Source organism: Schistocerca gregaria, chromosome 2, assembly GCF_023897955.1.
Source record: "Schistocerca gregaria isolate iqSchGreg1 chromosome 2, iqSchGreg1.2, whole genome shotgun sequence".
Taxonomy (NCBI): Eukaryota; Metazoa; Arthropoda; class Insecta; order Orthoptera; family Acrididae; genus Schistocerca; species Schistocerca gregaria.
In genome coordinates this window covers 858,385,520-858,412,586 of record NC_064921.1, presented here as the reverse complement: position 1 = coordinate 858,412,586, position 27,067 = coordinate 858,385,520, and the positions used below count along the sequence as shown (strand labels likewise).

General features: G+C 40.0%; 1 long non-coding RNA gene across 1 annotated transcript in view; it reads right to left on the bottom strand.

Annotated features, from left to right (window-relative positions):
- LOC126335236 (uncharacterized) overlaps positions 1-27,067 on the bottom strand; it is a 945,258-nt gene that overhangs the window by 450,311 nt on the left and 467,880 nt on the right. The window contains exon 2 of the long non-coding RNA XR_007564831.1: positions 2,591-2,805. This is a non-coding gene — a long non-coding RNA (uncharacterized LOC126335236). The remainder of the gene's footprint in view (positions 1-2,590; positions 2,806-27,067) is intronic.

Below are 27,067 nucleotides of genomic sequence, written 5' to 3'. Positions count from 1 at the left end.
TTGACACCGGTGTGTCAGACCCACCATACTTGCTCCGGACACTGCGAGAGGGCTGTACAAGCATTGATCACACGCACGGCACAGTGGACACACCAGGAACCGCGGTGTTGGCCGTCGAATGGTGCTAGAAGCGCAGCATTTGTGCACCGCCGCCCTCAGTGTCAGCCAGTTTGCCGTGGCATACGGAGCTCCATCGCAGTCTTTAACACTGGTAGCATGCCGCGAAAGCGTGGACGTGAACCGTATGTGCAGTTGACGGACTTTGAGCGAGGGCGTATAGTGGGCATGTGGGAAGCCGGGTGGACGTACCGCCGAATTGCTCAACACGTGGGGTGTGAGGTCTCCACAGTACATCGATGTTGTTGCCAGTGGTCGGCGGAAGGTGCACGTGCCCGTCGACCTGGGACCAGACCGCAGCGACACACGGATGCACGCCAAGACCGTAGGATCCTACGCAGTGCCGTAGGGGACTGCACCGCCACTTCCACGCAAATTAGGGACACTGTTGCTCCTGGGGTATCGGCGAGGACCATAGCTGGGCTATGGTCCCACACACCGTTAGGCCATCTTCTGCTCACGCCCCAACATCGTGCAGCCCGCCTCCAGTGGTGTCGCGACAGGCGTGAATGGAGGGACGAATGGAGACGTGTCGTCTTCAGCGATGAGAGTCGCTTCTGCCTTGGTGCCAATGATGGTCTTATGCGTGTTTGGCGCCGTGCAGGTGAGCGCCACAATCAGGACTGCATACGACCGAGGCACACAGGGCCAACACCCGGCATCATGGTGTGGGGAGCGATCTCCTACACTGGCCATACACCTCTGGTGATCGTCGAGGGGAGACTGAATAGTGCATGGTACATCCAAACCGTCATCGAACCCATCGTTCTACCATTCCTAGACCGGCAAGGGAACTTGCTGTTCCAACAGGACAATGCACGTCCGCATGTATCCCGTGCCACCCAACGTGCTCTAAAAGGTGTAAGTCAACTACCCTGGCCAGCAAGATCTCCGGATCTGTCCCCCATTGAGCACGTTTGGGACTGGATGAAGCGTCGTCTCACGCGGTCTGCACGTCCAGCACGAATGCTGGTCCAACTGCGGCACCAGGTGGAAATGGCATGGCAAGCCGTTCCACAGGACTACATCCAGCATCTCTACGATCGTCTCCATGGGAGAATAGCAGCCTGCATTGCTGCGAAAGGTGGATATACACTGTACTAGTGCCGACATTGTGCATGCTCTGTTGCCTGTGTCTATGTGCCTGTGGTTCTGTCAGTGTGATCATGTGATGTATCTGACCCCAGGAATGTGTCAATAAAGTTTCCCCTTCATGGGACAATGAATTCACGGTGTTCTTGTTTCAATTTCCAGGAGTGTATGTTATCTTTCAAATTCCAAAAAGCAATCTTATGTTGCTGCTATTTAAAATAAAAATAACAAAGGAATATTTATTTTTTGTTCTTTATACAAGTATTTCTACCAAGAAAAATTGGTAGAAAGTTAAAAACAGAAAAATAAGCTGTGTGAATTATGTTGTAGAAGGAAACTATATATGAGTGGTATAGAGCACCACTCATAAATATGTTAGTGAATTTTATATATCATCAAAATAACAGACAGGTATCAGATTTACATGTTTTTTGTTATTACTGTGCATTAGCAGCATAACAATAAACCATATGATTCATCCACACAACTGAGATTCATTATCTATGGATTGGACTAAGGCAATTATACACCACCTACAACAGAACTTACTCTAGATAGATTGAGGCAGCTAAGGCAGGCCATCACAAACATGTCCAGACAATACAATGAATTTCCCAATATTCACATGTAATTTTTATTGACATAATATGCATGGTACATGATCAAACAGTATCAAGATAACAAATGAATCTGATCACAATGAGACTTACCATCTAAGGTCATCAGTCCCCTAGAACTTTGAACTACTTTAACATAACTAACCTAAGGTCATCACACAATCCATGTCCGAGGCAGGTTTCGAACCTGCGACTGTAACAGTCACATGGTTCTGGAGTGAAGTGCCTAGAATGACTCGGTCATCACAGCCAACCGTCAAGATAACAGCACCATGGACCTGTCTCACCATTAGGGGAAGAGGTACCATGAACGTGTGCGCTATTACACCAAGAACAGGACTCGGGGTATGGTTGTTATGTATATTATCATGACTATCATACCATGTGCTCAAAATATTGACATTGAGCATTGCTGCACCCTATAAATTTATTCTGGTGAAACAGCACTGCGCATTGAATTTCATCTGGACTCGATGTGTTACAAGGCATTTCATTCCTTTTGGGAGTCATTCAGTGTTTCATAATAGACTTCTTGTCTTAAATCTCACCACAGATAAAAGTGTAGAAGTGTTAAGTTAGGTGAGTCTCTAGACCATTTTGCATTTCCTGAACAACTATTCCAATGCTCTCTAGATGTGCTCTTAAGAGGGCCTCTCAACATATGTGTGGAATGAGAGGGATATCCATCATGATGGTACCACACTGACTGCCATATGTTCAGTGGGGTGTCTTACAATAACTGCAGCAGCAGTATATCTTAGGACCTCACATTTCCTGAATGAATTCAGAATTCCATCAACAACACAGAGACCAGTGTTGTGGGTCTTAAAAACATGCATCAAATATTGAAAGACCAAGAGCATTCACTGAGTCAGCATGTATTTTCAACTGATGTTTAGTGTATGTTGTGAAGGCTGACTAGCCTATGGTTTGTAAATGACGCTTCTTCCTTAAACAAAATTTTGCTTAGGTATGCCACCTCACTTTGCACTTTTTTTAGATAATATTCAGAAGACTTTAATCAAATTTAGATAGTCACTGCCATGAAGCTGTGGATCTAGTGAAATTTGAAGAAGATGAAATATGACAGAATGCAGTGTTTGGAGAACGCTCATTTGATTGATACCTCTTGTACTTCCGAACTACCAGTAAGTGACATTTGCATTTTGTGTTACTCCTTTAAAATGTTAATTTTAATAGCTTTCATCAGTTCCTCTTCTTTTCCCTTCACATATTTTATTCTCCACTCTTCAAGTTTCTAGTACTTTATTTATAACGTTTACAAAGGCAGAGTGACACTGCTTGGCACAATCTGGACACTCTTCAATGTACAACTGCACCACTTCTCTAACAGTTTCACTACATTCACCATAAACAATGCTCAATGCACAATGTGAGTGTCTCAATAGTTTTACAAGCAAGTTGTCTGACTGCTACAATGGCAGAACACAGACTGTTGGTCTTCATGCACTCAACAAGAACCATACCTGAGTTTTGTGTTTGCTTACATTCAGTATGACAGGGAAGATGTTGATGGAATCTCTTCTCCTGGTGGTGGGACAATGGTTTGCAGTGCTGATATTTTGATAATTTTTGATCCAGTCCTGTACATGCTCTGTCATTGAAGTTCTCTTAAAAGCTTCTTTCAAGTGTCACAGAAAAAATATATATATTTCCATTAGAACAGAACAAAGTCAGTGTCATAATGTTGAGACTATAAATGATGAAAATTGCTTGTGAATGTCAGGAAATTTGCCTTATTGTCCACTACAACTAGGAAAAAACTGCACTCACACAAAAGTCACACTTGCTCAATTTTGCAGCAAGGCATGCTCTGGTAAACGTATCAGATAGGGTAGGATCAAGGATGTGCAAACACATTTTTCCTCAAGGTGAATGGAATTAAAATTATACAGGTAACTGTAATAAATTATTAAGGCAGAAAGTAAGAAAGCCACATTAATAAGAACACTGAATAAGGTGAGAGCAAGATGTCATGGCAAAGTGAGGAACTTTACTTAATATGTGGAAAACTTTTTTGAGAAATAAAAATAGAAAGTACAGTTAGTTGTATTACAATTTAAGAACTGAGTGGTAAGGCACAACAATATTTATAAGTTTTTTTCCAATCCTCAGTGGTGTAATGCAGCAAACACTGGTAACAGTATCTGTTTTTTTCATATTTATAAGCAAGTACAAAACCTTATTTGTTTAATAAATAAGGACAACAAAGAGGCATCTGTTTACAATAATTATTATACAGCTTAAAGAAGGGAATTAACTGGTATTCCCAATGAAGATATCTAACTTAAGACAAGTGCTATATGAACTTCAATAAGGTACATGAGGAAGAATCTTAGTTCACTTCCTTACTTGAGTAGTATCTTAGAAATATGTACATGAAACTGATAACAAGGTCAGCAGAAATGGAGCAACTGCTGAAACTGGCTGAATAATGAAGAAAATGAGGGGTTATTAGAGTGATAGAGAAACCCAGCTAAAAATGAATTGAAGTCAACTCAATATACGTACAATATATTTTGACTGCATCTTTCACTCACTCCCTTTCATGTGTGTAAAAGTTATTCACACTTGTACACCATGCTTTGTACATGAAATTCATAAATAACTAAAAACGAAAACAGTGATGACTGCATGCAAAAATAGTTACAGTCAGACTAGATATGTAATTTATCAGTGTTGCCAGTTCATTCTTTTCAAACTATTAGAAGCAAAGCTCATACAAGTGGATTGGAAGAGCAGTGATGAGGTTTTATAACAGAAGTCTGTGATGTATTATATTGAGTTTCAGGCTGATTTCTGTTATTCTGTGCATTATTCCTATTACATATAGTTGCTCAATGGCAACATATTATTTCTTTAAGGTACTGTGAATTTCTGTTGTTCTTGATATTTATTTCCTATTGACACAATGTTTGGAAGATAAAACTCTATTGTCCATCTGCACATCAGAAAACCTGTTCATTATCTTCTGAGCCTTCAGGCAGCAGAATAACCGCTGATGGTTTTTCTTGTTCACTTCCTAGCACCCATGCTGGCACAGTATTGAAATGTTTTTTTATGGGTCTGTTCCTAAGACGTAACAGTTGTAGCACTTCCGGTCTTACATAAATCTCAGCATTTGACACACCTGTAAGATAAGAAAATTTTAATAATGAACTTGAGCCTGTAATATAGCAGATCAAGCAATTAAACAAGTAAAGAACATTTGAACTTTGCCAGAGAGCATATTAACTAGATTTTATACAAAAAAAATTGGAGTTCATTGCTGCTGTGGCTCGAATGCCAATACCTGTCTATCAGACTATGCTGACTATTTGTAACTAGAAATTAAAAAAAAAAAAAGCAAGGTTGAACTTTCAGCAAAGTATGCTGTTGGGAAAAGTGGTCGTGTGTGTTGGGCCATGGGTGTGATGTCAAAGTGCACCTAGAGTTTCTGTAAACTATTGTTGATTTGAACATGTTACAGTCAGTGTGTAAAGCATATAAAGGCACTTAATAAGTATGAGACAATGAAAATATAACACCAATGCATGTTACAGTGTAAAGAATTAATATTTTACAAAGCTTCTAATGAGGAGGTTAATTGGGTAAAAAGTTCATGTAAAAAATCTCCTCTTAATTAATTAAAACACAATGAATAATATTAGTTCTGATTGTGAATGTGATATATGAACCACACAAAAGGAGACCTATCAAATAAAATATTCACTATTTAAAACTCAGAGAGACCAAAGCAGACTAGGTAAATAGCTATCAGTACCAAACAATGATTAATACAATAGTATATGTTATATAATAACTATAGCCCATATGTTTATAATGTAAATCACTGTTAAGGGATAGTGTTCCTAACAAAGTACTAATAATTTATGAATTGGATGCATTTTAGCATGATTCTTATAACATCACAAAAAGTTGATTAGAAAAAACAGTGTTCTTATATGGCACACTGTTGTTATCTGTTTGTTTATTATGTTATTTGATACACTGAATTTACACATGTCATTTGAATGCACATAATAGATCTCAGTGAACAATGAAATAATCATCTATTGTCTTTATCAGCACCACAGTGCACACACACATCACATGGTCGTAAATCATCTCTTACAATAAATTTTCTTTTAAATTTATACCTTTCATGTGAATAATAACATTGTTATGTTTAAGAGTTGCTAGAAGCCCCATGGATGGTTCTGGCCAGGATTTTGGATGTAAGAGAAATGTTGAAGCTATCCCAGACCATCATATAAATTTCCAACCAGGAGATATAAACATCCCGTCCCTCTTTTCAAAATATATCTTGATACCAACTTAGTGAAATTGCTACAAAGAACTCAGTAATTTAGTTTCATGTTCCATGAATCATTTGCACAATAAATCTTAATTGTATGGACTGAGTCATTTTACATTTACACTGCAAATTAATTTTGTAAATATGGAAACATGGTAAACATTTTAAAGTTATTTTATTTTTAATTTTTTTTTTTTTTTTTTTGCTTGTACAGTTGAGAGTTAGTAATTCTTACCAAACTTCTTTTACACATTACAGTAACAGAAAGTCTTCTATAGCATAAAAGGAGTTGTCAAGGAGAAACTTCTTCAATTTGTTTTCATATTTTACTTTGCTCTTTGTCAGACATTTTATATCACTTGGTAATTTGTCAAAAATTTTAGTTGTGCACCATGCACCCCTAATGTTGAGTATGAAAGTAATTTTTAGGTCTGGTATTGCAGTTATGCACATCATGATTCCTTTTGAACTGCAGTGTATTATTTACAATGAACTTCATGAGGGAATAAACATACTGTGAAGCAATAGTCAGGAAACCCTACACTTTAAACAGATTTCTACAAATATGTCAACTTACTGATTTGTCTCTCCCCAAGTTTTTCAATGATTCTGAGTGCAAATATGGCTGAATTATGTTGTTTCAGGAGGTCCAAAAGTGCTTTTTCCAGTTTAAATTCACATCAGTGTGGGCACCTAACAGTTTTGAATTTTTTCACCCTCACGACTATTATTTTCGCACCATGAGCTACACTTATTGGTGCAGTACCCCTAGATATGCAGAACTGAATAGGTTGTGCTTTTTAAAATGGAGTGTGAGACCAATTTGCAGAAAACCAGTCAATGATATGTTTAAGATCTTTGTTTACCATTTCTTCTGTTGCTGCATGTATGTTTGGATTGAGTACAGTACTAGAGTCATCTGCAAAGAGAACTAATTCTGCTTCTTGCACAATAAATGGAAAATAATTTAAATATATGAGGAAAAATAGTGGATGTAAGCCTGAGCCTTGGGAAACTTAGTTTTCTACATCTTTCACTCTTGATCTGTCTAGTTTTTGCCTTCATCCTCCCCCATCTATCATAAACAATGCACTTAGCTTTTTGATCCTATTAACTCATACATGATGTTCTGTCAGTAATCTCTGTCTTGCATATTACCTTATCTTCCACCTTACAGCTCTCAGGTTTTCAGATCTCATGCAATATAGTCCCCAACAATCTGTCTTTCCTTCTCATCCCATCCAGCAAGTCTCACCTGAGTTGGGGTTCTGGGTAATGTTTCCAAACCCAAAACAAGTCCTCTTCCTTCACTCCTTCTCCTTACCTTTCAGCCCTTCTGTCAGAAGGAGGGACCACTGGCTCCAAAAGCTTTGCATATCTCTACCTTATTTATGTGTGTTGCTGCCACTTGGTGCGTACATTTTTTTTTCTGTCCAAATACATTATATGAGAATATTGTGATTCACACAGTCAAATGCCTTAGATAGGCAGCAGATAACTCCAATTGTCACTATTTTGTTATTTAATTCTTGTAATACTTGGTGATTGAACATGTAAATGGTTTTCTCTGAAGAGCAACTCTTCTGAAATCCAAACTGTGATTTGCAGAGGATATCAGAACTGCTCAGGTGAGATGCTATTCTAGAATTCACCACCTTCCCAAAAAATTTGGAAAATGATGTCAGTAGGGAAACAATTCTGTAGTTACTGACATCTGTTCTAACACCTTTCTTAAAGCGGGGTTTGACAAGGGCATATTTCAGTGTCTCTGAAAAGATGCCTTGAGTTAGTGATGCATTACAGATTTGAGATAAGACAGGGCTTATTATATTGGAACAAATTTTTAATCCTCTACTGGGAACACCATCAAATCCAGATGAGCTTTAATTTTTAGGGGATATATCATTTTCTTAATTTCAGAAGGAGAGGTTTGTGTTATATTCGTATGACTTAATTTTGTGAAAGCTGTTTTTTCAACATACTTCTGTGATTTTTCTCCTGTACTGTTTGTCCCTATGCTTTCTGCTATATTTAAGAAACGATTATTAAATATATTTGGTACCCGTGTCATCATTTATAGCCTTCCCATTCAGCTCAATAGTGATGTTATCCTGTTCTGTTGCTGGTTGCCCTGTTTCTCGTTTCACTATATTCTATATAGACTTGCATCTGTTGTTGTAATCATCGATTTCTGACATTTTACAGATGTTCCTTGACTTTTAATAAGTTTTCTTAGTAATTTTGAGACGTTTTTGTAGTGTGCAACTACTACAGGATTTCTTCTTGTGTTCACCAATAGATGTACTTCTCTTTTCCTTTCACAAGATACTTTTCTCCCTCTAGTGATCCATGGTGTTATACATGAGTATTTAATGTCCTATCTGATTAGCTTATGCAGAAAGCTATTTTCAAATAATAATATGAATTTATCATGGATTAGGTTAAATTTTATGTTGAAATTCAGTTAATTATAAATTTTATTCCAGGTTATCTCTTTAATCTATGGTTGAAAATATTTGTCCTGGAGTAATTAATTATTCTGATTTCCACTGAGGGGTATCTACACTGTAAGGCACTTCCTTATTTATCCTGACTGACTTTATTTCGTGATCAGTGAGGTCATTTGTTACTGGGTTAACAATTATTTTCTTACTTTGAGTGTCACCAAAGAAAATATTATCAGTTAGGGTTCTTCTGTCTTTATTCATCTGTACTGGAAAGTTAATTACTGAGATCAAATTGTAGAGTCCAAATAAGATTTCCTATCAAAATCCCTTAGTAAATCTACACTGAAGTCACAATAGACTATTAATGCTTGCTACTGCCTAACTGACAGTGTAGCAAGGAATGGAGACTCCTCATAAGCAGTTCAAAATTTTCCAGTGGGGAACTATATACAGTTACAATTAAAAGTTATCTATTTTTCAGTATTAATACACAGGCACACACCTCTGTGTGCTGATGACTCAAAATCTACTTGAGTCAATGTTTTTGAAATCATGTTCTGTATTAATATAAATAACTTTCAATGGAGAAATAACAGTGCCAACTGGTGGCAAATATTTGTTTAACACATTTATCTATGTTTTGACACTTCTAAGAATGTCTGCATCAGAATGAAAATTTAAAAGCCATGAAGTTACTTTGCGAGAAGGCAATAATCAAAGTTTAGGGAAAACATCCTCAAGTGAAAAATTAAAAACTAAAAACATTCCAGCCTTTGGTATGTACACTTATATTTTATGGAAGTAGCTACTAGTGTGTGTGTGTGTGTGTGTGATACGCTTGTATTTTGTTCATTAGGCAGCAGTGTGGAACTGTATTGAACACCTTATGGAAGTATTATAGTATTTGAGAGTTGTAGCATCGCGTTTTAGTACCTGAATAGTGTAAATTCGCGTAGTCATTTGTCTTCTGTTTTTGTTTTGAACGGCCTGTGTCGGTTGGTCAGAGCCTGTGTGCTCACTCCCACCATTGCTGGCAGCAGCAAGTCGTATACTCCTAGCTCACTTATTTGTTACATAGTTTCGTATAGGAGGTGTAATTTCGAGTTTTAGTTACTGTAATCGCAAATTCAGGCAGATTGTAGCGAAGTCGTTAGGCATTTGTACAGGTTAGTTCATACATTCTTTGCCTGTTTCCCTTGTGTTATCTAGGCATGTACTCATGTTTCAGTAACTGTTGTCCAGCATCAATTAGAATGGACAGGGACTGTGATTGCTGTGTTCGGATGAGGGCTGCAGGAGACGCTGACTTCGGTCCTGCAGCTTGAGTCTGTTACCAATGGGTAGCACTGTGGGGAGATGGACTTGGGTATCACGGGGATGTCAACCTCGTCCCGTCTGTCCCCATATCAGTCTGCTGCTGTGGTTTCCCCAGTTGCTGCCCGCAGTGGGGCTGAGCCCTCGCCTGTGGTTGATTGGAAGGTCGTTCCAAGGCGTGGCAGGCAGCGAAAGACGTCCCCGGAGGCTGATCAGAAAGCCTCCCCGATGCGTCTGACAAACCGGTTTCAGGTACTGTCTCCGGCTGAGCCAAATGCAGCTGCCTGCCCTGTTTCAGAGGATGATTCTCAGCCTCCAAGGTCAGAGCAATCACTGAGGGTGGGTTTATTGGTAGTTGGGAGCTCCAATGTTAGGCGTGTAATGGGGCCCCTTAGGGATATGGCGGCTAAGGGGGGAAGAAAGGGTCCTTCCGGATGCCATGAAGAGCACAGGGTGCAGCCAGCTGCAGGTGCTGGCTCATGTCAGCACTAATGACGTGTGTTGCTTTGGATCTGAGGAGCGACTATCTGATTTGGTGAAGGCTGTCAGTCTTGCTTATGAGATGAAGGCAGAGCTCACCATCTGCAGCATCGTTGACAGAACCCACTGCAGACCTCTGGTGCAGAGCCGGGTGGAGGGTCTGAATCAGAGGCTCAGTCGGTTTTCCGACCGTGTTGGCGGCAGATTCCTTGACTTGCGCCATAGGTTGGTGGGGATCCGCTGAATAGGTCAGGAGTTCACTACACTCAGCTGGCGGCTACACGGGTAGCGGAGGCTGTGTGGCGTGGACTGGGCAGTTTTTTAGGTTAGCAGGCATCGGGAAAATACGGGTGGGTTGCAATCTCAAAGGGAGCATGCAAATACAGAACGTGCTTGGATCAAGGAACAGTCGGAAATGTGGTTGTAAATTATTGTAGTTGCGTTGGGAAAGTCCCTGACCTTCAAGTGCTAATAGAAAGCACAGAAGCAGAAATCGTTATAGGTACAGATAGCTGGCTAAAGCCTGAAATAAGTTCCGCAGAAATTTTTAAGAAGTCTCAGACGGTGTTGAGGAAAGATAGATTAGACAGAATTGGTAGTGGACTGTTTGTGTCTGTCAGTAGTGGTTTATCTTGTAATGAAGTCGAAGTAGATCCTCCGTGCGAATTGGTATGGGTGGAGGTTATACTTAACAGCCGAACTAAGTTAATAATTGGCTCCTTCTACCGACCCCCAGACTCCGATGATATAGTTGCTGAACAGTTCAGAGAAAATTTGAGTCTCGTAACAAATAAATACCCCACTCATATGATTATAGTAGACTTCAACCTTCCCTCGATATGTTGGCAAAAATACTTGTTCAAAACCGGTGGTAGGCAGAAAACATCTTCCGAGATTGTCCTAAATGCTTTCTCCGAAAATTATTTCGAGCAGTTAGTCCACGAACCCACGCAAATTGTAAATGGTTGCGAAAACACACTTGACCTCTTAGCTACAAACAATCCAGAGCCAATAGAGAGCATCATGACTGTTACAGGGATTAGTGATCACAAGGTCGTTTTAGCTAGGCTCAATACCGTTTCTTCCAAATCCACCAGAAACAAAGGCAAAATAATTTTATTTAAAAAAAGCGGATAAAGTGTCACTAGAAGCCTTCCTAAGAGACATTCCTTCCGAATTGACTATGTTAATGTAGACGAGATGTGGCTTAAATTCAGCGATATAGTAGTAACAGCAATTGAGAGGTTCATACCTCATAAACTGGTAAGACATGGAACTGATCCCCCATGGTACACGAAACAGGCAACGGGAAAAGATTGTGAAGTTCAGAAGAACGCGAAATCCCGAAGACTGGCTACAATTTACAGACGCGTAAAATTTGGCACAGACTTCAATGCGAGATGCCGTTTATAGGTTCCACAACGGAACATTGTCTCGAAATTTTGTAGAAAATCCGAAGAAATTCTGGTCGTATGTAAAGTACACAAGCGGCAAGACGCAGTCAAGACCTTCGCTGCGCAGTGTCGATGGTACTGTTACCGACGAATTTGCCGCTAAAGCGGAGTTATTGAACGCAGTTTTCCGAAATTCCTGCACCAGGGAAGACGAATGGAACATTCCAGAATTTGAAACACGAACAGCTGCTAGCATGAGTTTCTTAGAAGTAGATACCTTAGAGGTTTCTAAGCAATTCAAATCGCTTGATACGGGCAAGTCTTCAGATCCAGATTGTATACCGATTAGATTCCTTTCAGATTACGCTGATACTATAGCTCCCTACTTAGCAATCATATACAACCAGTCGCTCACCGATACGTCTGTACCTACAGATTGGAAAATTGCCCAGGTCGCACCAGTGTTCAAGAAGGTTAGTAGGAGTAATCCATCGGACTACAAAACCTATATCATTGACGTCGGTTTGCAGTAGGGTTTTGGAGCACATACTGTATTCAAACATTATGAATCACCTCGATGGGAACGATCTATTGATATGTAATCAGCATAGTTTCAGAAAACATCGTTCTTGTGCAACGCAGCTAGCTCTTTATTAGCACGAAGTAATGGCCGCTATCGACAGGGGATCTCAAGTTGATTCTGTAGTTTTTGATTTCCGGAAAGCTTTTGACACCGTTCCTCACAAGCGACTTCTAATCAAGCTGCGGGCGCATGGGGTATCGTCTCAGTTGTGCGATTGGATTCGTGATTTCCTGTCAGAAAGGTCGCAGTTCGTAGTAATAGACGGCAAATCATCGAGTAAAACTGAAGTGATATCAGGTGCTCCCAGGGAAGCGTCCTGGGACCTCTGCTGTTCCTGATCTATATAAATGACCTGGGTGACAATCTGAGCAGTTCTCTTAGACTGTTCGCAGATGATACTGTAATTTACCGTCTAGTAAGGTCATCCGAAGACCAGTATCAGTTGCAAAGCGATTTCGAAAAGATTGCTGTATGGTGTGTCAGGTGGCAGTTGACGCTAAATAACGAAAAGTGTGAGGTGATCCACATGAGTTCCAAAAGAAATCCGTTGTAATTCGATTACTCGATAAATAGTACAATTCTCAAGGCTGTCAATTCAACTAAGTACCTGGGTGTGAAAATTACGAACAACTTCAGTTGGAAAGACCACATAGATAATATTGTGGGGAAGGCGAGCCAAAGGTTGCGTTTCATTGGCAGGACACTTAGAAGATGCAACAAGTCCACTAAAGAGACAGCTTACACTACACTCGTTCGTTCTCTGTTAGAATATTGGTGTGCGGTGTGGGATCCTTACCAGGTGGGATTGACGGAGGACATCGAAATGGTGCAAAAAAGGGCAGCTCGTTTTTTGTTATCACGTGTTGAGTGTTGCAAATATGATACGCGATTTGAAATGGAAGTCATTAAAGCAAAGACTTTTTCGTCGCGGCGAGATCTATTTACGAATTTTCAGTCACCAATTTCGTCTTCCGAGTGCGAAAATATTTTGTCGAGCCCAACCTACATAGGTAGGAATGATCATCAAACTAAAATAAGAGAAATCAGAGCTTGAACAGAAAGGTTTAGGTGTTCGGTTTTCCCGCGCTGTTCGGGGGTGGAATGGTAGGGAGATAGTATGATTGTGGTTCGATGAACCCTCTGCCAAGCACTTAAATGTGAATTGCAGAGTAATCATGTAGATGTAGATGTCAAGCAACACAGCATCTACCTGGCTTTTATATGATTGTTGGTTTTGGGACCAATGTCGATGTCTACAGAGGAGATGTTTGATCTATAGAAATGTGATAATATATGAGCATAAAACATGTTCCAAAGTTCTACAATAGATCAATGTCAAAGATATAGGCCTATAATTTCATGCAACTGCTCAACGACCCTTATTGTAAATGGAAATAACTTAAGCTTTTTTCCAATCATTAGCAATGCTTCACACTTCTGGAGACCTTTGGTTCACTTTTGCTAGGAGTGTAGACATGATCTGGTATTGAACCAGGTCCAGTGCCCTTTCCTCTTGTAAGTGATTTCAAGTGCTTTTCTATTCCTTGGTCACTTGTTATGATAACTGTTATTTGCCATCCATGCAATGATTTAAAGGAGGAACTACCTTGTGATCTTCCTCTGTGAAGTAGTTTTGTAGAAAGACTATTAGTATTTCAGCCTTTTCTGTGGCATTCCCTGTTTCAATGCCATTATGGTTACTAACGTGGTTGTCCAGGCATGGTGAGTCTTTTCTGGCCTTCACAGCTTTACTCAGGACACATTTTTGTCTAAAGCATGTTGTATGATGCTCTTCAAATCTGTCCACTGATGCAGAACACTATCAGTGCTGGAAATGAAATTTTTGTGTTTGCCTGTCAGGCAATCGGGAATTTGTCTATTGTTACCCTTGTTAAACAGAAAGATCTTCCTGCCTTTCATTGTATTACTATTTACAGCCATATTCAGTGAAACTGTAATGGACTTATGATCACTGATTCCCTGTTCTGCGTTGATTCAAAAGTTGATGTCTTTTTGTCACCAGCAGGTATAACATTTTATCTTCGTGACTTGGTTCTCCAATTAACTGTTCATTATAATTTTTCGGTAAAGTACTTAGAGAAATTTCAGATGATTCTCTGTCACTACTACCAATCCTAATCACTTGAGTCTCCCAGACTATAGCAGGTAAGTTAAAATCTCCACATGGCCAGGAAAATTACATGAAATGTTTTCCAAGTTTCCCCTCAGGTGTTCCACCATTGCTGCTACTGCTGCTGAGTCAGAGAGTCTATAAAAGCATCCAGGGTACATGTTTGATCTGCATATAGCACTTATCTTCACTAAAAAAATTTCACATTCTGAGTCAGTATTCATCTCACTAGACATTATTGTATTTTTTATTGCTATAAACACACTTTTACCAACAGTGTTCAATATATTTTTATGATATACATTCCACTTGGAGTCTAGATGTCATTGCTGTTTACATGCAGTTTCAGCCAGGTATTTGTCCCTAATATTATGTGGGTATTTTTTATTATTTATAAATTAGACTAGTTCTGGTACCTTTCCATATATGCTCTTGCTATTGGGTAATACATTATTAAAATTTTGTTTCTCCAATCTTCTATGGTGAATGCTATTCTGTGTGCACTCAGAATATGTCTTATCAGGTGTGTAGAGGGATTTTTCTATCCTAAGAAATCCACATGTACCTGCTGCACATACTCTGCTGCCCTAGTAGCTGCTTCCTGCATGTGGTGCACACATCTGACCTAGGGGGCTATACATTTCTCTACCCAATAGCAGAGGTCAAGAAATCCACATCCACAATTAACAAGGAATTGTCTGAGCCTCTGTTTTAAGCCACCCTATTACCTCCAAATCAGAAGACCATGGTCATTTGTGGGAGTGATGCTGTGTTTTCACTCTGTAAGCATGACCCGCTGTCTTCACCAAATCAGCCTGCACCCTATAGGAACTAAGGATGGCCTGTGAATCCAGGCAGTAGACATCAGTCATGCTGACATGAAAAATGATTGGCAGCCGAGTGCACCCAATGTGCTCAGTCACTGCCAGCAGAGCCTGCTCCACATCTCAGACTAGACCCTCCTGGCAAGCAGACAGAGTGGGCACTAGCCTCTTACAACCTGCTCTGGCCATAACATTGCCATTGCCATGGGCCCCTGTAGAGCACACAGATCAGAGAAAACTGTCTTCACTGTGGGTGTACCATGATGTGTATGTCATTTTAGGCCATGTATCATATATCGCTATACTGAATTGGTTAGTGTATTTAATAGTACAGCACTGTTTACCTCATTTTGGGTACTACAATAGAAATTTGCAAGTTCAAATACTGGCAAATAACACCCATAAATAATCATCACTACAGCTGCACACAGTGTCATCACAGTTTTTTTCAAGATAAGAAAGAAACTAAAAAGGAAACAAAGGAACAAAAATGGAGTTTCTGGAACAGATACATGTGTTAACTATACTTAGTGAAAGACAGTTTAACTATCACAAATAGCATATATCTAAATTTACATTAACTTCTTAGGGAGACATTTGGCAACTGCTTCAGACACAAAATGTTTAAACATTTGAACTTAACTGTTCAGTTTGTTGATCTAAAAGGAGGAGTATGGTACATATCACATACCTTCCCCGATGAAGTGGAAACAGTGTCCTCTGGATTCTTTTCCCTCCAGTTTAACTCCTGTAAAATACATGTGACTTAAACAAACAGTTAGGAAATGAATAACCTAAATGCATTGACACTTGTGAAACTAACAGCACTCAACATTTATGGGATTATATATATAATATTATTTACACAAATTACTAATGGCATAAGGTTCACAACAATTGTTTTGAGTTCAACTCAAAAAATGTTTTACTAGGGAGATTAGCTGTAGTTAAAACTGAGTTGATTAGAAATGAGGATAGTTTTACATTTGTTCTGCAAAGCTCAGTGTTGTTTCATTGCGCTTGGTGGTCACAAATGATTGGTTAATAGCGCAACAATCAAGTTTTACACACTTACCTTCAGAGACACACAGAATGTGGGAGGAGCAGTGTATACCATCCATAGAATAACTCTTAGGCAATCTTAACCAAACGGGCTGGGAAACATTGTGAGAAGGATGCTAACATTATCAGTACAAAATAAGGATTCTTTGCTCAATTTTGATAATTTATACTAAAATAGGTATCAACCATTACTTATCAGATGGGAGTTAAAGGAACTGCAAATCAAGAAAAGTGGTAATCAGTCCATATGTGTACCTATGTGTCACGGAGTCTACATATACATCTGTCCCCACAAGCACCAGCATAGTAGTCTCACAATGTCCTTCATAGTAACTGACTGACTTAGGACAGTGGAAGGCAGCAGACTAGAGGACATGAACGATTTGTGCCTGGCTGCTGCCAACACCAGTGATCTAAAATACAGTACCTATGTGTGCTGTAGCCATTATGAAGTCATTGCCTGGCCGTACTGTGCCAACCCAGTAAACACACGTGAAGTGCCGGAACTTTGTCAGGAAAGTGCAACTTGTTCCTCCTGCACTACCACTGTCCCTGTAGCTGCCAATGTGTTGGGCTCCAGTAGGTGGAGCTTGCTTCCTCCCCTCCCCACACCTTCCTAAAATGTCAGTCAGAACGTAGTGAACAAACTGTAAGTGTGTAGCAGAGGTACATAACCCTCCTCTCCTACCTATTTAATTTGTATATGGTGTATAAGAATAATAACTATCTGTGTACAGCCAACTATCTCTCTATGTGATGTGTGCATAAAAGGAGGTAATATATTTGTTGGTTAATCTTGGAATAATAAACTCTCATAACCTGAAGAGTGGACTTGTGTCCTTCACCTGGGCAACCTTGGCAAAATTTTGAAACTTATTACATACGTTTATAAATTAACTTTAATTTATTTTATGACTCATCACAAAAGAAAGATGAGAGCATTGACTTTGGACCTATAGTTCTGTGAAAACCCCTATAAACATGTATATATTCCCATGCACCATATTTCTCATCTCTCATATCAAACCTTGAGTCTCTATGGAAACTTCACTTCAGGCATTGGAATGATGAAAGACATATATTATTTTTGTACCTCCTCCATAATATTGCCATTCACTGACTTATCTGTATTATTTATTAATAATGATTATGTGATTCATCTTCCTGACAACGCTTTACAGTATAGATACTCCTCACTGGAAATTGGAATAATTAATTACTCTAGGACAAATATATTCAATCATAGTTAAAAGAGATAACCTGGAATAAAATTTATAATTAACCAAATATCAATATAAAATTAAATCAACTCCATGATAAATTCATATTATTGTTTGAAAATAGATTTCTGCATAAAGTAACAAGAGAGGACATTAAACAGTCATATACGATACCATGGATCACTAGAGGGAGTGAAGTATCTTGTGAAAGGCAAAGAGAAGTATATCTATTGGTGAAAAGAAGAAGAGATCCTGTAGTAGTTGCACACTACAAAAGCGTCTCAGAATTACTAAGAAAACTTATTAAAAATCAAGGAACATCTGTAAAATGTCAGAAATCGATGATTCCAACAAAAGATGCAAGGCTATATAGAATGTAGTGAAATGAGAAACAGGGCAACCACCAACAGAACAGGATAACATCACTATTGAGCTGAATGGAAAGGCTATAAATGATGAGTCACAGGTACCAAATATATTTAATCATCATTTCTTAAATATAGCAGAAAGTACAGGGACAAACAGTACAGGAGAAAAATCACAGCAGTATGCTGAAAAAGCAACTTTCACAAAATTCAATCTCATGAATATAACAAAAACTTCTCCTTCTGAAATTTCTGTGGAACTCTGTTTTATATCTCTTTACATTGATTTGTGATTGGTAGCCATGTGCCTCCTCTTTCACTAAATCATAGGGTAGTAACCTCCATGAAACGGAAACAAGTACTTTCCCTTGGCAGACTAACTTCCCCGAATCGGGGACTCCTGGCTCACAATGCTGTATGCCCTGTGGCCTGCTGGGTAGAATCTTCGCAAAGTCTTCTCTGTTCAGAAAGAAGAGAGCAAGAGACACTTGTGTTTTTTCCAACCCTAACTGCGTTACCATCTCATGCTTTATGGTGGTGTGGGCAACTGGTCAGTTTGCCACTCTATCCATTGAGGACTGATGCTGAGGGTTGTGACAAGTTTAGGGAGAAAAAAATTGTGAATGGAGAGTCTGCTGAGAGGAGCTTGTGAGCATCGATGCTCTATTGAAATGTGGAGATGTAATTCTAGGTTAACTTGGATTTTATGAGTTAGGATCTGTTTAAACCTGTAGCACCTTCAGGCAAACGGAATAACTATGTTTATATTAAGATAACTTCTTGCATATGAAATTTGTTACAATGAGCGAAGCTCGGTGTCAGAAATTCAATTTATTAGAGGGGCTTTGTTTGTGTACATGCTCCATGTAGTCACCATTAGGCTTGTACCCATGCTCCTCATTTAAAATCACTAAATTCAGTTTGATTATGTAACATTAATTCATTGTATCATAGTCATGATGGTGAGTGATTATTTTATTTCTCACCATGTGCAGAGCAGCATGTGGTCTTCAACCAGTATTATTTAGTTGGCAGCCATTTTGCCATTTAACGGATCCTAGCAAAGTTTTACTGTGAATGGTCTTATGCTTCACTGTTGATGTGACAGCCCGAAGGTAGTGTATGATACAGAAACCTATCCTTAAATAGATTACAAACCTTATGTTTCAGTGAGGCTTACCAGTGCTGATGGTCATACAATTTCACTTAATTCCCCCACCACCTATAGAAGTATGGGACTACAGCTATTACAACTTGACAATGAGTCGTGCTGATAATGTACTGTTCAGTTGTAAAAAATGTCCCTAAATAACTGGATTCTTGAATGCTAAATCTCTAGACCATTAAGATTATTCAGAATCCCATTCCTTTACACAATGAGGTGATACGAGTCATAGGATACCTCCTAATATCGTGTCAGACTTCATTTTGCCCAGTGTAGTACAGCACCTCGACATGGAATGGACTTAACAAGTTGCTGGAAGTTCCCTGTAGAAATACTTATCCACGCTGCCTCTATAGCCATCCCTAATTGCAAAAGTGTTGCTGGTGCACAATTCGTGCACTAACTGACCTCTCGATTATATCCAATAAATGTTAGTGGAATTCATGTCGGGCGATCTGGGTGGCCTAATAATTCGCTCGAATTGTCCAGAATGTTCATCAAAAGCCGGCCAGTGTGGCCGAGCGGCTCTAGGAGCATCAGTCTGGTACCGCGCGACTGCTACAGTTGCAGGTTCGAATCCTGCCTCGGGCATGGATGTGTGTGATGTCCTTAGGTTAGTTAGGTTTAAGTAGTTCTAAGTTCTAGGGGACTGATGACCTCAGCAGTTAAGTCCCATAGTGCTCAGAGCCATTTTTTGTACTCCAAACCGATCGTGAACAACTTTGGGCCAGTGACATGGCGCATTGTCATCCATAAAAATTCCGTTATTGCTTAGGAACATGAAGTCCATGAATGACTGCACATGGTCTCCAAGCAGCCGAACATAACCATTTCCAGTCAACGGTCGGTTCAGTTGGACCAGAAGACTCGGTCCATTCCACGTAAACACAGCCCCCCATCAACATGGAAGTACAATTAGCTTGCACAGCGCCTTGTTGACAACTTTGTTCCATGCCTTCATCTGCTATGCACCACTCTCAATCCCTAACATTAGCTCTTACCATCTGAAATCGAGGGTTTTCTGACTAGGCCACGTTTTTCTGTCATCTGGGTTCGAACCGATGTGGTCACGAGCGCTGCAGGAGATGTCATGCTGTATGCAAAGACACTCGCATCCGTCGTCTGCTGCCGTAGCCTATTAATGCCAAATTTCGCTGCTTTGTCATGACATACACGTTCGTCGTACGTCCACTATTGATTTGTGCATTTATTTCAAGCATTGTTGACTCTCTGTTTGCACTGAAACACTATGCAAACGCCACTGCTCTCGGTCGTTAACTGAAGGCTGTCGCCTACTGCGTTTTCCTTGGTGAGTGGTAATGCCCGAAATTTGGTATTCTCGGCACAGTCTTGCCTTTGTGGGTCTTTGAATACTGAAATGGAATGTCCCGTGTGTCTATCTCCAACTACCTTTCCGCGTTCATAGTCTGTTAAGTCCTGTCTTCCGGCAATAATCACGTCTGAAACCTTTTCACTTGAATCACCTAAGTACAAATGACATCTCCGCCATTGCAATGCCATTTTATGCCTTCTGCACGCGATACTACCGCCCTCTGTGTTCGTGCATATCGCTATCCCGTGACTTTTGTCACCACAATGTATACCAAACATGTTTAAGAATTGTGTTGCTAAAAGTGCACGCTGAAGTAACTTCGTTACTACGCGATTATTCCGGATAGTTTATTTTGTTTGGTTCAGACTGTTAAAATCATAGGGCTTAAATGTTTCACAATCATGTCAGAATTCAGTACTACCCTGCACGCTTAGTGAACGAGCATTCATAAAATTTTATGTGTACAGACTGAAGCGGCTGCGAAAATTTGTTCCCAAGTCAGGAATCGAACCTGGGTCTCCTGCTAACTAGGTAGGTGCGTCAGGCACTAAGTTGCCTTGGCACAGCGATTAACACAACTGCAACGTTTACCCTGACATGCCACTCTCCTCAACGCAAATTCTCACCGCTGCCCCAGTCTACTTTAACTCCCCCTTACATACGAACAAAATTGCAGAGGCCCTCTATGTTCTGGAATATCACCTCAGCATAGAACGTAAATGGGGCATCTAGCCCGTAACCCCGGAACATGTACTTATACAAACGAAATGACACAGTTTCAGCGACTTTACAAGTTTCATGGAGATATAATTTTATGTATACAGACTAAAGTGGTGAGTGAAAATTTGTACCTAGTCTGGGAATCGAATCTGGGTCTTCCACTTGCTAGGCAGACATGTTAGCCACTAAGACGCCTTAGTGCAGTGTGGAGGAGCAAGACATGTCAGGGAAATCCGTGCAGTTGTGTGAAGCACTGTGCCAAGGTGGTTTAGTGATTAACACAACTGCCTGGTAAGCAAAGATCCAGGTTCCAGTTCCGGCCTTGCTACAAATTTTCACTTCCCATTTCAGTGTATATACATAATATCATATCTGTATGAGACCAGTAAAGTTTCTGAAACTACGTCATTTCATTTGTAAGTATAAAATTGCGGATCACGTCAACATTTTTGGTCCGAGAAGGCCAGAGTAAATTCCTTGAAGTAGAAAGTTAAGATCCCCATTTCATGCGGTTGGCTCGAAACATAGTGTAGTACCCTGTGCTAAATCTCAGAGTTAAGTGCTGTTGCGCTTGAGCTGAAATTTGACTTCAGAATTACAGAGCATCTGCATCTACGTATATGCATTCAAACCACTGCGCAGCGCATGACAGTAGGTACTTAGAATGGTACAACATGTTAGGGTTTCTTCCAGTTCCGTTCACGTGTGGAGCGTGGGAAGAATGATTGTTTAAATGTCTCTGTAATTAATATAATTTTGTCCTGATGATCCCTATGCGAGTTTTACATAGGGGGTTGTATCACATTCCTAGAGTCAACATTTAGAGCCAGTTCTTGGAACTTTGTGAGAAGGTTTTGTCGGGATGCTTTACATCTATCTTCAAGAGTGCCATTTCAGCATATCTGTGTCACTCTCACGAACAAACAGACCTAAGGCCATTCGTGTCACCTTTCTATGTTTGCGTTCATTGTCTTCTGTTAGTCCTATTTGGTATGCATGCCACACAATCGAGCAGTAATCCAAAATGGGGATCAAGGGATTTATAATGAATCTCCATTGTATGCTGACTGCATTTCCTTTGTATTCCGTCAATGCACCAAAGTCTGCCACCTACCTTACCTACGAACGAACCTATTTGGTCATTCAATTTTACATCCCTACTAATTGTTACACCCTGTTGTTTGTACTAGTCGAATGTTTCCAAAACTAACGCTTTTACTTTTATGAAGATTTAAAACAAGTCGTCAAAATTGTAATCACCTTGACTAACAAGGCTCCTAGCACACACCTCTGGGGCAAGTCTCAAGTTACTTTTAATTCTGTCGATGGCTTTCCATCCAAGATAACATGGTGTGCTTGCAGGCACACATACGAGTTTTTTCTATTGTATGCACATTGTTTTGTCGACCAGCCCAGTACTTATTTTCATGTGTTGTGAGTTTCGCTGTTATGTGCACTTGCTGGTTGGACTCCCACCAGAGTGGCTGGAGTCTAGGCAGCGAGTGCATATAACAGCAAAATTCGTGATACGTGAAGATGACGACTAGGTAGGTCGTCGAAATATTGTGCGTAAAATGGAAACAACTCGACTGTGTGTCCAGAACCGCACTTTTAATCAACCACGCCGAGAAAACCAGAAATCACATAACAAGCTAAGTCCTCCCCACCAAAATATCCTCAATCCTGTCACAAATTTTGTTTAATACGGTACTCCACATAATAGTACCTTTTTAATAATCGTTGTTTTAATGGCGTGATCAAGGTGGAAATGCCTCGCTCTCCCTCTGGCCTGAATACAGTTGCTTCCAGCCACTTATACGGGGACACAGAGTTTGATGTGCCATCTGAATCAAGAGGATGTTTATACAAGGTGTTCTATTGTTACAGTAGCTGAAAAACAGGCATTGCCAGGGTACTCATTTTCCAATTATCTATTAGCAACGAAATCAAAAATTGAACTGTATTTTTAGTGTAATATCAAAAAATTTCATTTCCTTGTATTTCTGAAACCATCTTTGACATTACGAAGCAGTCGTAGAAGGAAATATGCATAACGTACAAATGCATAAGCACAGTATCCAAATTAGACAGTTTCCGCCCAAAGGGCGAAGCTGCTTCCCATCTCTATGACTTGTTTTCGCATGCAGCTGTTTGCGCTTCGCACCTGAAAGCTGTCAAAAATGCAGCCTTAAGCTGACTCGACTCTGGGAATGTCTTCGTAGTAAAGAATAAATGTATTAAAACTTTACCTATGATGCCGCAGTTTTTCACGCATCTCAGAGTTTATGACGTCATATATCCTGTCCTAATGTGTGGTACCAGGATATAATGTTGTAGGTGGATTTAGTGTCATATGTAGGTACGGTCTGCGAGATTTTGTATCACAAGAGCAATAAATTTACACATCATGCATGATGCGGCAGTTTTTCACGCATCTGATTGTTTATGATGCCATATCTACTGAACTATAGTCGGCAGGTGGTTCTTAAAACCACAGCGATCGTTGACTGACAGTAAAAGATACGTGTACTAAGTTTGGTTGAATTCGCTCCAGTGATTTAGGAGGAGATGTGGAACATACATACATGCATACATACTTTTCTATAATACGTAAGAATGCTAGCCTGCAATGAGTGGATAACCGGGAACAAAGGAAATTATGAAACCTTTCACACTAACTGGTCTCAAGTGATTTATAGGAGTGTTAGTTGCCATAAAAAGTGCTGTCTTCATATTATTTACTGATACATTGGCTACCGCTCGTCATAATGCAACGAAAATGACATACAGTGTGTAGTTAGTATTACAATCTGCCTCCAGTTGTGGCTTTTGATCGTTATCGCCATATGATAACACAGTTTTTATGAACACAATTGCAAGAATTGAATATGTAACGCATGTAGTTCCACCAGGAGAGGGAAAGCACGCCACACTACCGTTGAACATCAAGGTAGCTTAGAATAATAGTCCCTGCGTGTCTCATCTCTTGCAATGGCGATCAGTACTGGCCACCGAATTTGACACCATGACAAATCTCGTGTTTATATGATCAATCCACGAACCATCCATCAACCCAAGGCGCCATTGGTAAAAATGTAAGCGAAACTTTGCTCTCGTATAGTCGAGAATTTTGTGGAAGTCTGCAGACGAAGCGTGGTGGAACACATTTACCTGTTTCATGTTTAATCTCAGTCTTTGTGTTCCGTATTGACCATTGACATAATAATACTAGTGGTTTTCAAATAAAGTATGTGTTTTATTATTAAATTAAATATTACATACTTTATGGAACACCCAATATATAATATGTAACACTTAACATCTATGAATAAATAGTTATCATTAACAGGCAAATACTGCTGCAAAATCCATTTTGTACGTTAAACGGCCTAGCAAAATTCGTACTGTCCAAAATTTTTTGTTGATAACTAGAAAATGGACAGTAATTTCTGTTGGATTCTTGTCCGATCGAAAACGATGGAAACAGTTCTTTAGTTTATTGAGAGACTTCACGTATGTTTCTGATATGATGATTGACACTCTTGGCATCACATCCACGAGAATGACGCCATCACAATCCCAGGAGATTGTCAGCGTGACATTTCCGGTAGAGGAGGTTGTCCCCCTCCCCCCCCCCCCCCCAAACCGCCAATGAACCATGGACCTTGCCGTTGGTGGGGAGGCTTGCGTGCCTCAACGATACAGATAGCCGTACCGCAGGTGCAACCACAACAGAGGGGTATCTGTTGAGAGGACAGACAAACGTGTGGTTCCCAGAGACGGGCAGCAGCCTTTCAGTAGTTACAGGGGCAACAGTCTGGATGATTGACTGATCTGGCCCTGTAACACTAAACAAAACGGCCTTGCTGTTGTGGTACTGCGAACGGCTGAAAGCAAGGGGAAACTACAGCCGTAATTTTTCCCCAGGGCATTCAGCTTTACTGTACGATTAAATGATGATGGCGTCCTCTTGGGTAAAATATTCCGGATGTAAAATAGTCCCCCATTCGGATCTCCGGGCGGGGACTACTCAAGAGGACGTTGTTATCAAGAGAAGAAAACTGGCGTTCTACAGATCGGAGCGTGGAATGTCAGATCCCTTTATCAGGTAGGTAGTTTAGAAAATTTAAAAAGGGAAATGGATAGGTTAAAGTTAAATATAGTGGGAATTAATGAAGTTCGGTGGCAGGAGGAACAAGACTTTCGGTCAGGTGAATACCGGGTTATAAATACAAAATCAAATGGGGGTAATGCAGGAGTAGGTTTAATAATGAAAAAAAATTAGGAGTGCGGTTAAGCTACGACAAACAGCATAGTGAACACATTAGTGTGCCGAAGATAGTCACGAAGCCCACGCCTACTACAGTAGTACAAGTTTATATGCCAACTACCTCTGCAGATGATGAAGAAATTGATGAAATGTGTGATGAGATAAAAGAAATTATTCAGGTAGTGAAGGGAGTTGAAAATTTAATAGTCTTGGGTGACTGGAATTCGACAGTAGGAAAAGGAAGAGAAGGAAACGTAGTAGGTGAATATGGATTGGGGCTAAGAAATGGAAGAGCAAGCCGCTTGGTAGAACTTTGCACAAAGAATAACTTAATCATAGCTAACACTTGGTTCAAGAATCATGAAAGAAGGTTGCATGCATGGAATAACCCCGGAGATACTAAAAGGTTTCAGATAGATTATATAATGGTAAGACAGAGATTTAGGAACCAGATTTTGAATTGTAAGACATTTTCAGGGGCAGATGTGGACTCTGGCCACAATCTACTGGTTATGAACTGTAGATTATAACTGAAGAAACTGGAAAAATGTGTGAATTTAAGGTGATGGGACCTGAATAAAAAGAAAGAACCAGAGGTTGTTCAGAGTTTCAGGGAGAGTGTAAGGGAAGAATTGACAGGAATGGAGGAAAGAAATACAGTAGAAGAAGAATGGGTAGCTCTGAGGGATGTAGTAGTGAAGGCAGCAGAGGATAAAGTAGGTACAAAGACGAGGGCTGCTAGAAATCCTTGGGTAACAGAAGAAATATTGAATTTAATTGATGAAAGGAGAAAATACAAAAATGCAGTAAGTGAAGCAGGCAAAAAGGAATACAAACGTCTCAAAAATGAGATCGACAGTACAAAATCGCTAAGCAGGGATGGCTAGAGGACAAATGTAAGGATGTAGAGGCTTATCTAACGAGGGGTAAGATAGATACTGCTTACTGGAAAATTAGAGAGACCTTTGGAGAAAAGAGATCCACTTGCATGAATATCAAGAGCTCAAATGGAAACCCAGTTCTAAGCAAAGAAGGGAAAGCAGAAAGGTGCAAGGGGTATATAGAGTGTCTATACAAGGGCGATGTACTTGAGCGCATAATTATGGAAATGGAAGAGGATGTAGATGAAGATGGAATGGGATATATAATACTGCGTGAAGAGTTCGTAAGAGCACTGAAAGACCTGAGTTGAAACAAGTCCCCGGGAGTAGACCAAATTCCACTAGAACTACTAACAGCCTTGGGAGAACCAGGCCTAACAAAACTCTACCATCTGGTGAGCAAGCTGTATGAGACAGGCGAAATTCCCTCAGAGTTCAAGAAGAATATAATAATTCCAGTCCCAAAGAAAGCAGCTGTTGACAGATGTGAAAATTACCGAACTATCAGTTTAATAAGTCACAGTTGCAAAATACTAATGCGAATTCCTCACACACGAATGGAAAAACTGGTAGAAGCCGACCTCGGGCAAGATCAGTTTGGATTCCGTAGAAATGTTTTAACACGTGAGGCAATACTGACCCTACGACTTATCTACGAAGCTAGATTAAGGAAAGGCAAACCTACGTTTCTAGCATTTGTAGACTTAGAGAAAGCTTTTGACAATGTTGACTGG